Source organism: Heptranchias perlo, chromosome 6 (genome assembly GCF_035084215.1).
Source record: "Heptranchias perlo isolate sHepPer1 chromosome 6, sHepPer1.hap1, whole genome shotgun sequence".
NCBI classification, from domain to species: Eukaryota; Metazoa; Chordata; class Chondrichthyes; order Hexanchiformes; family Hexanchidae; genus Heptranchias; species Heptranchias perlo.
Window position 1 is genome coordinate 111,124,350 of NC_090330.1, and position 14,304 is coordinate 111,138,653.

The following is a 14,304-nucleotide window of genomic DNA, read 5'->3' on the forward strand; positions in this document are numbered from 1 at the left end:
CACATGCTGAGTCAAGACGTGTGTTTGGGAGTTTGGCACTTTCAAAACGACAAATAATGAATCTGGTTTCAGAGGGTTCCTGCTGGGGTTGAAGAGAAACTCGGATAATTGTCCCTTATTGTAGCCCTTTCAGTCTTTGTTAGATTGTAAGTCAGATGATGCAAGATTTATTTTTCTTCATTCATTCTGGGGATGTGGGCGTCGCTGGCAAGGCCGGCATTTATTGCCCATCCCTAGTGGCCCCGAGCAGGTGCTGGTGGGCCTTCTCTCTGAACGGCGGCAATTCTATTGTGGTGGTTTGATACAGTTGAGTGTCTTGCTCGGCCAATCCAGAGGGCAGTTCGGAGTCAGTAATTTTAACTTTGGGCGATGTCGAATCGTTGGCCAGATTTTCTGTTCCATTCCAGTCAATGAAAAGAAAACTCGGGCATGTTATATAATCGGTGGATAATTAAAATTACCCCAACCACATTGGTGTGGGACTGGAGTCACATATAGGCCCAGACCGGGTAAGGACGGCAGGTTTCCTTCCCTAAAGGACATTGGTGAACCAGTTGGGATTTTGTGACAATCCCACAGTTCCATGGCCACTTTCACTGAGACCAGCTTTTTATTTCCAGATTTTTTTAACTGACTTCAAATTCTCAGACTGCCACGATGGTGATTTGAACTCATGTTCTGCTGGATTATTAGTCGTGTAACATAAACACTATACCACTGTACCCCCAAAGAGCTACTGGACGAAAAGCAGCACGGTCAGTATCTGGAACAATGAGGTTTGCCGGACATCTGGGGGGAGAACGTTCGGTGATAATTTGAAGAGGGATAACTTTCATAAAAAGTGTTGGACAAATCTTTTCCCACTGATTTACAAGTAAACAATGGTGAGGTGCATGGAGCCAAACACATCATCACATCCTGTGACATTGTGCTGAAAGTAACACATGGCCAACAATGGCTTCACAAATACTTTTTAATGAAGCAAGTTTCAGAATCTTTGAAGGGAAATAAACATTTCAGAATCCTTGACATTATTCTCCTGGTTGGGTTCCTTAGCTTGACTAAGGGCATGATGTGGAGATGCCGGTGATGGACTAGGGTTGACAATTGTAAACAATTTTACAACACCAAGTTATAGTCCAGCAATTTTATTTTAAATTCACAAGCTTTCGGAGGCTTCCTCCTTCCTCAGGTTTCCAACAAACGTTCACCTGAGGAAGGAGGAAGCCTCCGAAAGCTTGTGAATTTAAAATAAAATTGCTGGACTATAACTTGGTGTTGTAAAATTGTTTACAATTGACTTAGGGCAGACATTGATATAGTCCTTCTTGATGATTAAGATAAGTTTGTAAATGATTGTCTAAAACTGTGGAATAGAGGAGACCTGAAACAGTGACAACTGATCACCAGAGGGTGGAGATTAGATCATCCCATTGTTAGAGGATTGAGGAGCATAAATAGAGATTCAACCAGATAAGGATTTAGATTAACTGCAAAGATTTGGTGCATGAAACCAGAAGGTGGGTGAGGGTGAGGGTTTGTGCTGGTGGTTCCTGTCTTTGATCAAGAAAATCTAGTGATTGAATCAAAGGGACGTCTCAGCAAGCTGCCAATCCCCAGAGTTAAAATTGTATTGAGCAGACTTTGAATGGAAATATTGGACAGTTGGTAGAATCGTCCACTTGTTCTGCAGAATGTTTGCAGCATTATGTGTTTCGTCCAACCACAATAAGCACAAGGGCTAGAGCTGAGAGGTCAGTTGTTCAGCACTGTTTGTTGTTGAGAATGAAGGAGGTGGCACACCAACAGCCTGCATTTAAATAGCACCTTTAACGTAGTAAAACGTTCCAAGGTGCTTCACAGGAGCGATTATCAAACAAACTTTAACACCGAGCCACATAAGGACAGGTGACCAAAAGATGGGTTGAGGAGTGTCTTAAAGGAGAGAGAGGCGGAGAGGTTTAGGGAGGGAATTCCAGAGCTTAGGGCCAAGGCAGCTGAAGGCACGGCCGCCAATGGTGGAGCGAAGGAAATCGGGGATGCGCAAAAGGCCAGAATTGGAGGAGTGCAGAGATCTCGGAGGGTTGTAGGGCTGGAGGAGGTTACAGAGATAGGGAGGGGGCGAGGCCATGGAGGGATTTGAAAACAAGGATGAGAATTTTAAAATCTCAATGTAGCGAGTGAGAAGCACAGAATTAAAAGACTGCTTCCAATCAAGGACTGGAGAAAGGACAAAAGAAAAGCAAAAGGTTTTTGAAAGAAGTTGAAAAGAATTCCAAAACAGGGAGGGGCACAGAATCGCACCCAGTGTGTGCTGAACTGGGTCAAGCAAATATTTACAGATAAGATCTCTGCTTTCTTTGTATTGGATTGGACTGCATGGAGGTCACAATTCGCTAAATCATGGCTGTTATCACCCCTTTGCTAGTTGGCAAAATATGGAATAGCTCACATCGGCCGCAGGTGCAACTGTCTGGCCAGCAGGGGCGAGCTGGCCGTTATCACATTGCTGTTTGTGGGATCTTGCTGTGCGCAAATTATCTGCCCCATTTCCCACATTACAACAGTGACTGCACTTCAAAAGTACTTCATTGGCTGTGAAGCATTTTGGGACGTCCTGAGGTGGTGAAAGGTGCTATACAAATGCAGGTCTTTCTTTTTAGTGATTCTGAAGTACTCACTTTGGAGTCTCCAAAGAAGTAAGAGGTGGGCACACTGTTTCCTTTGACACTAACTTTGTGAGTGATTATCTCTGGACGACAAGGTCACTGCTCCAAGATCAGCATCATGTGACTTGTTCTCGTGCTGTGTCAACGTCCAAATTACTTCACAAGTGAGAAATGTCCTTCAGGAGCTCGGGCAAATAAACAGGCAGAAACCCAACAAAAACACTCAAGGCCCAATTTTAACCCTACCCCCTCCCCACCCAAACGGGGCAGACAGAGGTTAAAATGGTGGCCAGGTGCTTCCCGCTGCGTTCCCGACACGTTTGCGCCCGCCACCATTTCAATCGCCAAGTTTCGGCAGCGCAGGAGCCCGCGAGCCACAGTGGAGGGGGCCTCGTTAATCTTTACTGACGCTCGGTGCCCAGCCCACCGGTGACACCTGGCGGGAGGCAGGATTGTTGCCCGAAGGGGACCTCCAGTAAGTTGCTCTTCTGGGCCCCACAAGGGATCCGTGGGTCTCCTCTGCCCTTCCCCGACCCCAAGTGAGATTTTCCAAAACATGTTCTTCAGGCGAGTGGGGATTGATGAGTCTGTCAGCATCGTGACAAAAATGACAGGGAGATTCCAGCTCTTTCTTCATCTCCAATCACAAAGACGTTGCCCCTTTAAGTGACTCGCTCTCAATACAGAAGCGAGAAGGGTAAAGAAAAGAGGAAAGACTCTAAAATCCTGTTTACAGCAACGACCTGGAGAAGATTCTTGTCTGCAGAAATCAGATAGAGAGAGAGAACGTGCGTTTCTACAGTGCCTTTCCCGTCTTCAGGACATCCCAAAATGCCTCACAACCAACAGATTATCTTTGAAGCGTAGGAAACGCCACAGCCAATTTGTGCACAGCAAGATCCCACAAACAGCAATGAGATAAATGAGCAGATAATCTGTATCTTAGTGACCTTCCAAAATTCTATAGACTCTGGAACAGTTTCTACAGATTGGAGGGTGGCAAATGTGACCCCACTATTTAAAAAAGGAGGGAGAGAAAACAGAGAACTACAGAGCGGTTAGCCTAACATCAGTAGTGGGGAAAATGCTAGAATCTATTATAAAGGATGTGATAACAGGACACTTAGAAAAAAATAATAGGATTAGACAAAGTCAACATGGATTTATGAAAGGGAAATCATGTTTGACAAACCTACTGGAGTTTTTTGAGGATGTAACTGGTAGAATAGATAAGGGGGAACCAGTGGATGTGGTGTATTTGGATTTTCAGAAGGCCTTTAATAAAGTCCCACTTAAGAGGTTAGTGTGCAAAATTAAAGCACATGGGATTGGGGGGAATATACTGGCATGGATTGAGAATTGGTTAAAAGACAGGAAACGGAGAATAGGAATAAACGGGTCTTTTTCCGGGTGGCAGGCAGTGACTAGTGGGGTACAGCAGGGATCAGTGCTTGGGCCCCAGCTATTCACAATATATATCAATGATTTCGATGAGGGAACCAAATGTAATATTTCCAAGTTTGCTGATGACACAAAACTAGGTGGGATTGTGAGTTGTGAGGAGGATGCAAAGAGGCTTCAAGGCAATTTAGATAAGTTGAGTGAGTGGGAAAATACATGGCAGATGCAGTATAATGTGGATAAATGTGAAGTTATCCACTTCGGAAGGAAAAACAGAAAGGCAGAGTATTATTTAAATGGTGATAGATTGGGAAATGTTGATGTACAAAGGGACCTGGGTGTCCTTGTACACCAGTCACTGAAAGCAAACATGCAGGTGCAGCAAGCAGTTAGGAAGGAAAATGGAATGTTGGCCTTCATTTCAAGAGGATTTGAGTACAGGAGCAAGGATGTCTTACTGCAGTTATACAGGGCCTAGGTGAGACCACACCTGGAGTATTGTGTGCAGTTTTGGTCTCCTTACCGAAGAAAGGATATACTTGCCACAGAGGGAGTGCAGCGAAGGTTCACCAGACTGATTCCTGGGATGGCAGGACTGTCGTATGAGGAGAGATTGGGTCGACTCGGCCTGTATTCACTCGAGTTTAGAAGAATGAGAGGGGATCTCATTGAAACATATAAAATTCTGACAGGGCTCGACAGACTGGATGCAGGGAGGATGTTTCCCCTGGCTGGGGGGATCCAGAACGAGGGGTCACAGTCTCAGGATACGGGGTAGGACATTTAGGACTGAGATGAGGAGAAATTTCTTCACTCAGAGGGTGGTGAACCTGTGGAATTCTCTACCACAGAAGGCTGTGGAGGCCAAGTCACTGAATATATTTAAGAAGGAGCGAGATAGATTTCTAGACACAAAAAGGATCAAGGGGTATGGGGAGAGAGCGGGAATATAGTATTGAGATAGAGGATCAGCCATGATCATATTGAATGGTGGAGCAGGCTCGAAGGGCCGAATGGCCGACTCCTGCTCCTATTTTCTATGTTGGCTGAGAGATCAACATTGGCCAGGATACCAGGGAGAACTCCCCTGCTCTTCTTCGACAACTACCTGAACAAGCTTTGGTTTAATGTCTCATCCAAAAGACGGCATCTCCGACAGTGCAGCACTCCCTCAGTACTGACCCTCCGACAGTGCAGCACTCCCTTAGTACTGACCCTCCAACAGTGCAGCGCTCCCTCAGTACTGACCCTCCGACAGTGCAGCGCTCCCTCAGTACTGACCCTCCGACAGTGCAGCGCTCCCTCAGCACTGACCCTCCGACAGTGCAGCGCTCCCTCAGTACTGACCCTCCGACAGTGCAGCGCTCCCTCAGTACTGTCCCTCCGACAGTGCAGCGCTCCCTCAGTACTGACCCTCCGACAGTGCAGCGCTCCCTCAGGACTGACTCTCCGACAGTGCAGCGCTCCTTCAGTACTGACCCTCCGACAGGGCAGCGCTCCCTCACACTTTATCTACTCCCTCCCTCTCTATTCCCCTCTCTCTAAGCCCCCTCTCTCTCTCTATTCCCCTCTCTCTAAGCCCCCTCTCTCTCTCTCTATTCCCCTCTCTCTAAGCCCCCTCTCTCTCTCTATCTATCCTCCCTCTCTCTCTATCCCCCCTTTCTCTCTATTCCCCCCCTCTCTCTCTCTCCCCCTCTCTCTCTCTCTCCCCCTCTCTCTCCCCCTTACTCTCTCTCGCTCTCTATTCCCCCTCCCACTCTCTCGCTCTCTATTCCCCCTCCCACTCTATCTCTATTCCCCCTCTCTCTATTCCTCCCCTCTCTATCTCTCTCCCCCCCTCTATTCCCCCCTCTCTCTATTCCCCCCTCTCTCTATTCCCCCCTCTCTCTATTCCCCCCTCTCTCTCTCTATTCCCCCCTCTCTCTCTCTATTCCCCCCTCTCTCTCTCTATTCCCCCCTCTCTCTCTCTATTCCCCCCTCTCTCTCTCTATTCCCCCCTCTCTCTCTCTATTCCCCCCTCTCTCTCTCTATTCCCCCCTCTCTCTCTCTATTCCCACCCCTCTCTCTATTCCCACCCCTCTCTCTCTCTCTCTCTATTCCCCCATCTCTCTCTCTCTCTCATTCCCCCCCCTCTCTCTCTCTCTCTATTCCCCCCCTCTCTCTCTCTCTATTCCCACCCCTCTCTCTCTCTATTCCCACCCCTCTCTCTCTCTATTCCCCCATCTCTCTCTCTCTCTCTATTCCCCCATCTCTCTCTCTCTCTCTATTCCCCCCCCCTCTCTCTCTCTATTCCCCCATCTCTCTCTCTCTCTCTATTCCCCCATCTCTCTCTCTCTCTCTATTCCCCCATCTCTCTCTCTATTCCCCCTCTCTCTCTCTCTCTCTCTATTCCCCCCCTCTCTCTATTCCCACCCCTCTCTCTCTCTCTCTATTCCCCCCTCTCTCTATTCCCCCCTCTCTCTCTCTCTATTCCCCCTCTCTCTCTCTCTCTATTCCCCCTCTCTCTCTCTCTCTATTCCCCCTCTCTCTCTCTCTCTATTCCCCCTCTCTCTCTCTCTCTATTCCCCCTCTCTCTCTCTCTATTCCCCCCCTCTCTCTCTCTATTCCCCCTCTCTCTCTCTCTATTCCCCCTCTCTCTCTCTCTCTATTCCCCCCCTCTCTCTCTATTCCCCCCCTCTCTCTCTATTCCCCCTCTCTCCCTCTCTCTATTCCCCCATCTCTCTCTCTCTATTCCCCCCCTCTTTATTCCCACCCCTCTCTCTCTCTCTATTCCCACCCCTCTCTCTCTCTCTATTCCCCCATCTCTCTCTCTCTCTCTCTCTCTATTCCCCCATCTCTCTCTCTCTGTATTCCCCTCTCTCTCTCTCTATTCCCCTCTATCTCTATCTATTCCCCTCTCTCTCTCTCTCTCTATTCCCCTCTCTCTCTCTATTCCCCTCTCTCTCTCTATTCCCCCCTCTCTCTCTCTATTCCCCCTCTCTCTCTCTCTCTATTCCCCCCTCTCTCTATTCCCCCCCTCTCTCTATTCCCCCCCCTCTCTCTCTCTCTCTATTCCCCTCTCTCTCTCTCTCTATTCCCCCCTCTCTCTATTCCCCCCCTCTCTCTATTCCCCCCCTCTCTCTCTCTCTCTATTCCCCCCCTCTCTCTCTCTATTCCCCCCCTCTCTCTCTCTATTCCCCCCCTCTCTCTCTCTATTCCCCCCCTCTCTCTCTATATTCCCCCCCTCTCTCTCTATATTCCCCCCCTCTCTCTCTCTATTCCCCCCCTCTCTCTCTCTATTCCCCCCTCTCTCTCTCTATTCCCCCCCTCTCTCTCTCTATTCCCCCCCTCTCTCTCTATTCCCCTCTCTCTCTCTCTATTCCCCTCTCTCTCTCTCTATTCCCCTCTCTCTCTCTATTCCTCTCTCTCTCTCTCTCTATTCCCCTCTCTCTCTATTCCCCTCTCTCTCTATTCCCCTCTCTCTCTATTCCCCTCTCTCTCTCTCTATTCCCCTCTCTCTCTCTCTATTCCCCCCTCTCTCTCTCTATTCCCCCCCTCTCTCTCTCTCTATTCCCCTCTCTCTCTCTCTATTCCCCTCTCTCTCTCTCTATTCCCCTCTCTCTCTCTCTATTCCCCTCTCTCGCTCTCTATTCCCCTCTCTCTCTCTCTATTCCCCTCTCTCTCTCTCTATTCCCCTCTCTCTCTCTCTATTCCCCTCTCTCTCTCTCTCTATTCCCCTCTCTCTCTCTCTATTCCCCTCTCTCTCTCTCTATTCCCCTCTCTCTCTCTCTATTCCCCTCTCTCTCTCTCTATTCCCCCCTCTCTCTCTCTATTCCCCTCTCTCTCTCTCTATTCCCCTCTCTCTCTCTCTCTATTCCCCTCTCTCTCTCTCTATTCCCCTCTCTCTCTCTCTATTCCCCTCTCTCTCTCTCTCTCTCTATTCCCCTCTCTCTCTCTCTATTCCCCTCTCTCTCTCTCTATTCCCCTCTCTCTCTCTCAGTTTTGGTCTCCATACTTAAGAAAAGACATACTTGCTCTCGAGGCAGTACAAAGAAGGTTCACTCGGTTAATCCCGGGGATGAGGGGGCGGACATATGAGGAGAGGTTGAGTAGATTGGGACTCTACTCATTGGAGTTCAGAAGAATGAGAGGCGATCTTACTGAAACATATAAGATTGTGAAGGGGCTTGATCGGGTGGATGCAGTAAGGATGTTCCCAAGGATGGGTGAAACTAGAACTAGGGGGCATAATCTTAGAATAAGGGGCTGCTCTTTCAAAACTGAGATGAGGAGAAACTTCTTCACTCAGAGGGTGGTAGGTCTGTGGAATTTGCTGCCCCAGGAAGCTGTGGAAGCTACATCATTAAATAAATTTAAAACAGAAATAGACAGTTTTCTAGAAGTAAAGGGAATTAGGGGTTATGGGGAGCGGGCAGGAAATTGGACATGAAGCTGAGTTCGGATCGGTCAATGCCCTGTGGGTGGCGGAGAGAGCCCAGGGGCTGTGTGGCCGGGTCCTGCTCCGACTTCTTGTGTTCTTTCGATTTGTGGTTGGGATCAGACCAGCCATGATCTTATTGAATGGCGGAGCAGGCTCGAGGGGCCGATTGGCCTACTCCTGCTCCAATTTCTTATGTTCTTATGTTCTTATTCCCCTCTCTCTCTCTCTATTCCCCTCTCTCTCTCTCTATTCCCCTCTCTCTCTCTCTATTCCCCTCTCTCTCTCTCTATTCCCCTCTCTCTCTCTCTATTCCCCTCTCTCTCTCTCTATTCCCCTCTCTCTCTCTCTATTCCCCTCTCTCTCTCTCTATTCCCCTCTCTCTCTCTCTATTCCCCTCTCTCTCTCTCTATTCCCCTCTCTCTCTCTCTCTCTCCATTCCCCCTCTTTCTCTCTCAATTCCCCCTCTCTCTCTCTATTCCCCCCTCTCTCTCTCTATTCCCCCCTCTCTCTCTATTCTCCTCTCTCTCTCTCTCTCTATTCCCCCTCTCTCTCTCTCTATTCCCCTCTCTCTCTCTCTATTCCCCCCCTCTCTCTCTCTATTCCCCCCCTCTCTCTCTCTATTCCCCCCCTCTCTCTATTCCCCCCCTCTCTCTATTCCCCCCCTCTCTCTCTCTATTCCCCCCCTCTCTCTCTCTATTCCCCCCCTCTCTCTCTCTATTCCCCCCTCTCTCTATTCCCCCCCTCTCTCTATTCCCCCCCTCTCTCTATTCCCCCCCTCTCTCTATTCCCCCCCTCTCTCTATTCCCCCCCTCTCTCTATTCCCCCCCTCTCTCTCTCTATTCCCCCCCTCTCTCTCTCTATTCCCCCCCTCTCTCTCTCTATTCCCCCCCTCTCTCTCTCTATTCCCCCCCTCTCTCTATTCCCCCCCTCTCTCTATTCCCCCCCTCTCTCTATTCCCCCCCTCTCTCTATTCCCCCCCTCTCTCTCTCTATTCCCCCCCTCTCTCTCTCTATTCCCCCCCTCTCTCTCTCTATTCCCCCCCCTCTCTCTCTCTATTCCCCCCTCTCTCTCTATTCCCCCCCCTCTCTCTATTCCCCCCCTCTCTCTATTCCCCCCCTCTCTCTATTCCCCCCTCTCTCTATTCCCCCCTCTCTCTCTCTCTCTATTCCCCCCTCTCTCTCTCTATTCCCCCCTCTCTCTCTCTATTCCCCCCTCTCTCTCTCTATTCCCCCCCTCTCTCTCTCTATTCCCCCCCTCTCTCTCTCTATTCCCCCCCTCTCTCTCTATATTCTCCCCTCTCTCTCTCTATTCCCCCCCTCTCTCTCTCTATTCCCCCCCTCTCTCTCTCTATTCCCCTCTCTCTCTCTCTATTCCCCTCTCTCTCTCTATTCCTCTCTCTCTCTCTCTCTATTCCCCTCTCTCTCTATTCCCCTCTCTCTCTATTCCCCTCTCTCTCTATTCCCTCTCTCTCTCTCTATCTCCCTCTCTCTCTCTCTATTCCCCCCTCTCTCTCTCTATTCCCCCCCTCTCTCTCTCTCTCTATTCCCCCTCTCTCTCTCTATTCCCCCCTCTCTCTCTCTATTCCCCTCTCTCTCTCTCTATTCCCCTCTCTCTCTCTCTATTCCCCTCTCTCTCTCTCTATTCCCCTCTCTCTCTCTCTATTCCCCTCTCTCTCTCTCTATTCCCCTCTCTCTCTCTCTCTCTATTCCCCTCTCTCTCTCTATTCCCCTCTCTCTCTCTCTATTCCCCTCTCTCTCTCTCTATTCCCCCCTCTCTCTCTCTATTCCCCTCTCTCTCTCTCTATTCCCCTCTCTCTCTCTCTCTATTCCCCTCTCTCTCTCTCTATTCCCCTCTCTCTCTCTCTATTCCCCTCTCTCTCTCTCTATTCCCCTCTCTCTCTCTCTATTCCCCTCTCTCTCTCTCAGTTTTGGTCTCCATACTTAAGAAAAGACATACTTGCTCTCGAGGCAGTACAAAGAAGGTTCACTCGGTTAATCCCGGGGATGAGGGGGCGGACATATGAGGAGAGGTTGAGTAGATTGGGACTCTACTCATTGGAGTTCAGAAGAATGAGAGGCGATCTTACTGAAACATATAAGATTGTGAAGGGGCTTGATCGGGTGGATGCAGTAAGGATGTTCCCAAGGATGGGTGAAACTAGAACTAGGGGGCATAATCTTAGAATAAGGGGCTGCTCTTTCAAAACTGAGATGAGGAGAAACTTCTTCACTCAGAGGGTGGTAGGTCTGTGGAATTTGCTGCCCCAGGAAGCTGTGGAAGCTACATCATTAAATAAATTTAAAACAGAAATAGACAGTTTTCTAGAAGTAAAGGGAATTAGGGGTTATGGGGAGCGGGCAGGAAATTGGACATGAAGCTGAGTTCGGATCGGTCAATGCCCTGTGGGTGGCGGAGAGAGCCCAGGGGCTGTGTGGCCGGGTCCTGCTCCGACTTCTTGTGTTCTTTCGATTTGTGGTTGGGATCAGACCAGCCATGATCTTATTGAATGGCGGAGCAGGCTCGAGGGGCCGATTGGCCTACTCCTGCTCCAATTTCTTATGTTCTTATGTTCTTATTCCCTCTCTCTCTCTCTCTATTCCCTCTCTCTCTCTCTATTCCCCTCTCTCTCTCTATTCCCCTCTCTCTCTCTCTATTCCCCTCTCTCTCTCTCTATTCCCCTCTCTCTCTCTCTATTCCCCTCTCTCTCTCTCTATTCCCCTCTCTCTCTCTCTATTCCCCTCTCTCTCTCTCTATTCCCTCTCTCTCTCTCTATTCCCCTCTCTCTCTCTCTATTCCCCTCTCTCTCTCTCTATTCCCCTCTCTCTCTCTCTATTCCCCTCTCTCTCTCTCTATTCCCCTCTCTCTCTCTCTATTCCCTCTCTCTCTCTCTATTCCCCTCTCTCTCTCTCTATTCCCCTCTCTCTCTCTCTCTCTCCATTCCCCTCTTTCTCTCTCAATTCCCCCTCTCTCTCTCTCTATTCCCCCCTCTCTCTCTATTCCCCCCTCTCTCTCTATTCCCCCCTCTCTCTCTCTATTCCCCCCTCTCTCTCTATTCTCCTCTCTCTCTCTCTCTATTCCCCTCTCTCTCTCTATTCCCCCTCTCTCTCTCTCTATTCCCCCCTCTCTCTCTCTCTCTATTCCCCCTCTCTCTCTCTCTATTCCCCCTCTCTCTCTCTCTATTCCCCCGCCTCTCTCTCTCTCTATCCCCCCTCTCTCTCTCTCTATTCCCCCTCTCTCTCTCTCTATTCCCCCCTCTCTCTCTCTCTATTCCCCCCTCTCTCTCTCTCTATTCCCCCCTCTCTCTCTCTCTCTATCCCCCTCTCTCTCTCTCTCTCTATTCCCCCTCTCTCTCTCTCTCTCTCTATTCCCCCCTCTCTCTCTCTCTATTCCCCCCTCTCTCTCTCTCTATTCCCCCCTCTCTCTCTCTCTCTATTCCCCCCTCTCTCTCTCTCTATTCCCCCCTCTCTCTCTCTCTATTCCCCCCTCTCTCTCTCTCTATTCCCCCTCTCTCTCTCTCTATTCCACTCTCTCTCTCTCTATTCCCCCCTCTCTCTCTATTCCCTCTCTCTCTCTCCCTCTCTCTCTCTCTATCCCTCTCTCTCTCTCTATTCCCCTCTCTCTCTCTCTCTATTCCCCTCTCTCTCTCTCTATTCCCCTCTCTCTCTCTCTATTCCCCTCTCTCTCTCTCTATTCCCTCTCTCTCTCTCTATTCCCCTCTCTCGCTCTCTCTATTCCCCTCTCTCTCTCTCTATTCCCCTCTCTCTCTCTCTATTCCCCTCTCTCTCTCTCTATTCCCCTCTCTCTCTCTCTATTCCCCTCTCTCTCTCTATTCCCCCTCTCTCTCTCTATTCCCCTCTCTCTCTCTCTCTATTCCCCTCTCTCTCTCTCTATTCCCTCTCTCTCTCTCTATTCCCCTCTCTCTCTTTCCCTCTCTCTCTCTATTCCCCTCTCTCTCTCTATTCCCCTCTCGACTCTCTCTATTCCCCCCTCTCTCTCTCTCTATTCCCCTCTCTCTCTCTCTATTCCCCTCTCTCTTCTCTCTATTCCCCTCTCTCTCTCTCTATTCCCCTCTCTCTCTCTCTATTCCCCTCTCTCTCTCTATTCCCCTCTCTCTCTCTATTCCCCTCTCTCTCTCTCTATTCCCCCTCTCTCTCTATTCCTCTCTCTCTCTCTATTCCCCTCTCTCTCTCTCTCTATTCCCCTCTCTCTCTTCTCTCTCTCTATTCCCCTCTCTCTCTCTCTATTCCCCTCTCTCTCTCTCTATTCCCCTCTCTCTCTCTCTATTCCCCTCTCTCTCTCTATTCCCTCTCTCTCTCTCTATTCCCTCTCTCTCTCTCTCTATTCCCCCTCTCTCTCTCTATTCCCCTCTCTCTCTCTATTCCCCTCTCTCTCTCTCTCTATTCCCCCTCTCTCTCTCTCTATTCCCTCTTCTCTCTCTCTCTATTCCCCCTCTCTCTCTCTATTCCCTCCTCTCTCTCTCTATTCCCTCTCTCTCTCTCTATTCCCCTCTCTCTCTCTCTATTCCCTCTCTCTCTCTATTCCCCTCTCTCTCTCTCTCTATTCCCCCTCTCTCTCTATTCCCCTCTCTCTCTCTATTCCCCTCTCTCTCTCTATTCCCCCTCTCTCTCTCTATTCCCCTCTCTCTCTATTCCCCCCTCTCTCTATCCCCTCTCTCTCTATTCCCCCCTCTCTCTCTCTATTCCCCTCTCTCTCTCTCTATTCCCCTCTCTCTCTCTCTCTATTCCCCCCCTCTCTCTCTCTATTCCCCCCTCTCTCTCTCTATTCCCCCCCTCTCTCTCTATTCCCCCTCTCTCTCTCTATTCCCCCCTCTCTCTCTCTCTATTCCCCCTCTCTCTCTCTCTATTCCCCCTCCTCTCTCTCTATTCCCCCCTCTCTCTCTCTATTCCCCTCTCTCTCTCTCTATTCCCCTCTCTCTCTCTCTATTCCCCCTCTCTCTCTCTCTATTCCCCCCCTCTCTCTCTCTATTCCCCCCCTCTCTCTCTATTCCCTCCCCTCTCTCTCTATTCCCCCCTCTCTCTCTCTATCCCCCCCCTCTCTCTCTATTCCCCCTCTCTCTCTCTCTCTATTCCCCCCCTCTCTCTCTCTCTCTATTCCCCCTCTCTCTCTCTCTCCCTCTCTATTCCCCCCTCTCTCTCTCTCTCTATTCCCCCTCTCTCTCTCTCTCTCTCTCTTTCCCCTCTCTCTCTCTATTCCCCCTCTCTCTCTCTATTCCCCCTCTCTCTCTCTCTATTCCCCCCTCTCTCTCTTCCCCCCTCTCTCTCATTTCCCCCCCTCTCTCTCTCTATTCCCCCCCTCTCTCTCTCTCTCTATTCCCCTCTCTCTCTTCTCTCTCTCTATCCCCCCCTCTCTCTCTCTCTCTCTCTCTATTCCCCTCTCTCTCTCTCTCTCTATTCCCCCTCTCTCTCTCTCTCTCTCTATTCCCTCTCTCTCTCTATTCCCTCTCTCTCTCTATTCCCCTCTCCTCTCTCTCTATTCCCCCCCCTCTCTCTCTCTCTATCCCCCCCCCCTCTCTCTCTGTCCCCCCTCTCTCTCTCTCTATCCCACCTCTCTCTCTCTCTCTCTCTCCCCCCTCTCTCTCTCTCTATTCCCCCTCTCTCTCTCTCTTCCCCTCTCTCTCTTCTCTTCCCCATCCTCTCTCTCTATCCCCCTCTCTCTCTCCATTCCCTTCTCTCTCTATCCTCTCTCTCTCTATTCCCCCTCTCTTCTCTCTCTATTCCCCCCTCTCTCTCTCTTCTATTCTTCCCCCCCCCTCTCTCTCTCTATTCCCCCCCCCTCTCTCTCTCTCTCTATCCA

At 49.8% G+C, this 14,304-nt stretch overlaps 1 protein-coding gene across 1 annotated transcript in view; it reads left to right on the plus strand.

Annotated features, from left to right (window-relative positions):
* naxd (NAD(P)HX dehydratase) overlaps positions 1-14,304 on the plus strand; it is a 38,586-nt gene that overhangs the window by 8,793 nt on the left and 15,489 nt on the right. The gene's annotated exons all lie outside the window — the stretch shown is intronic.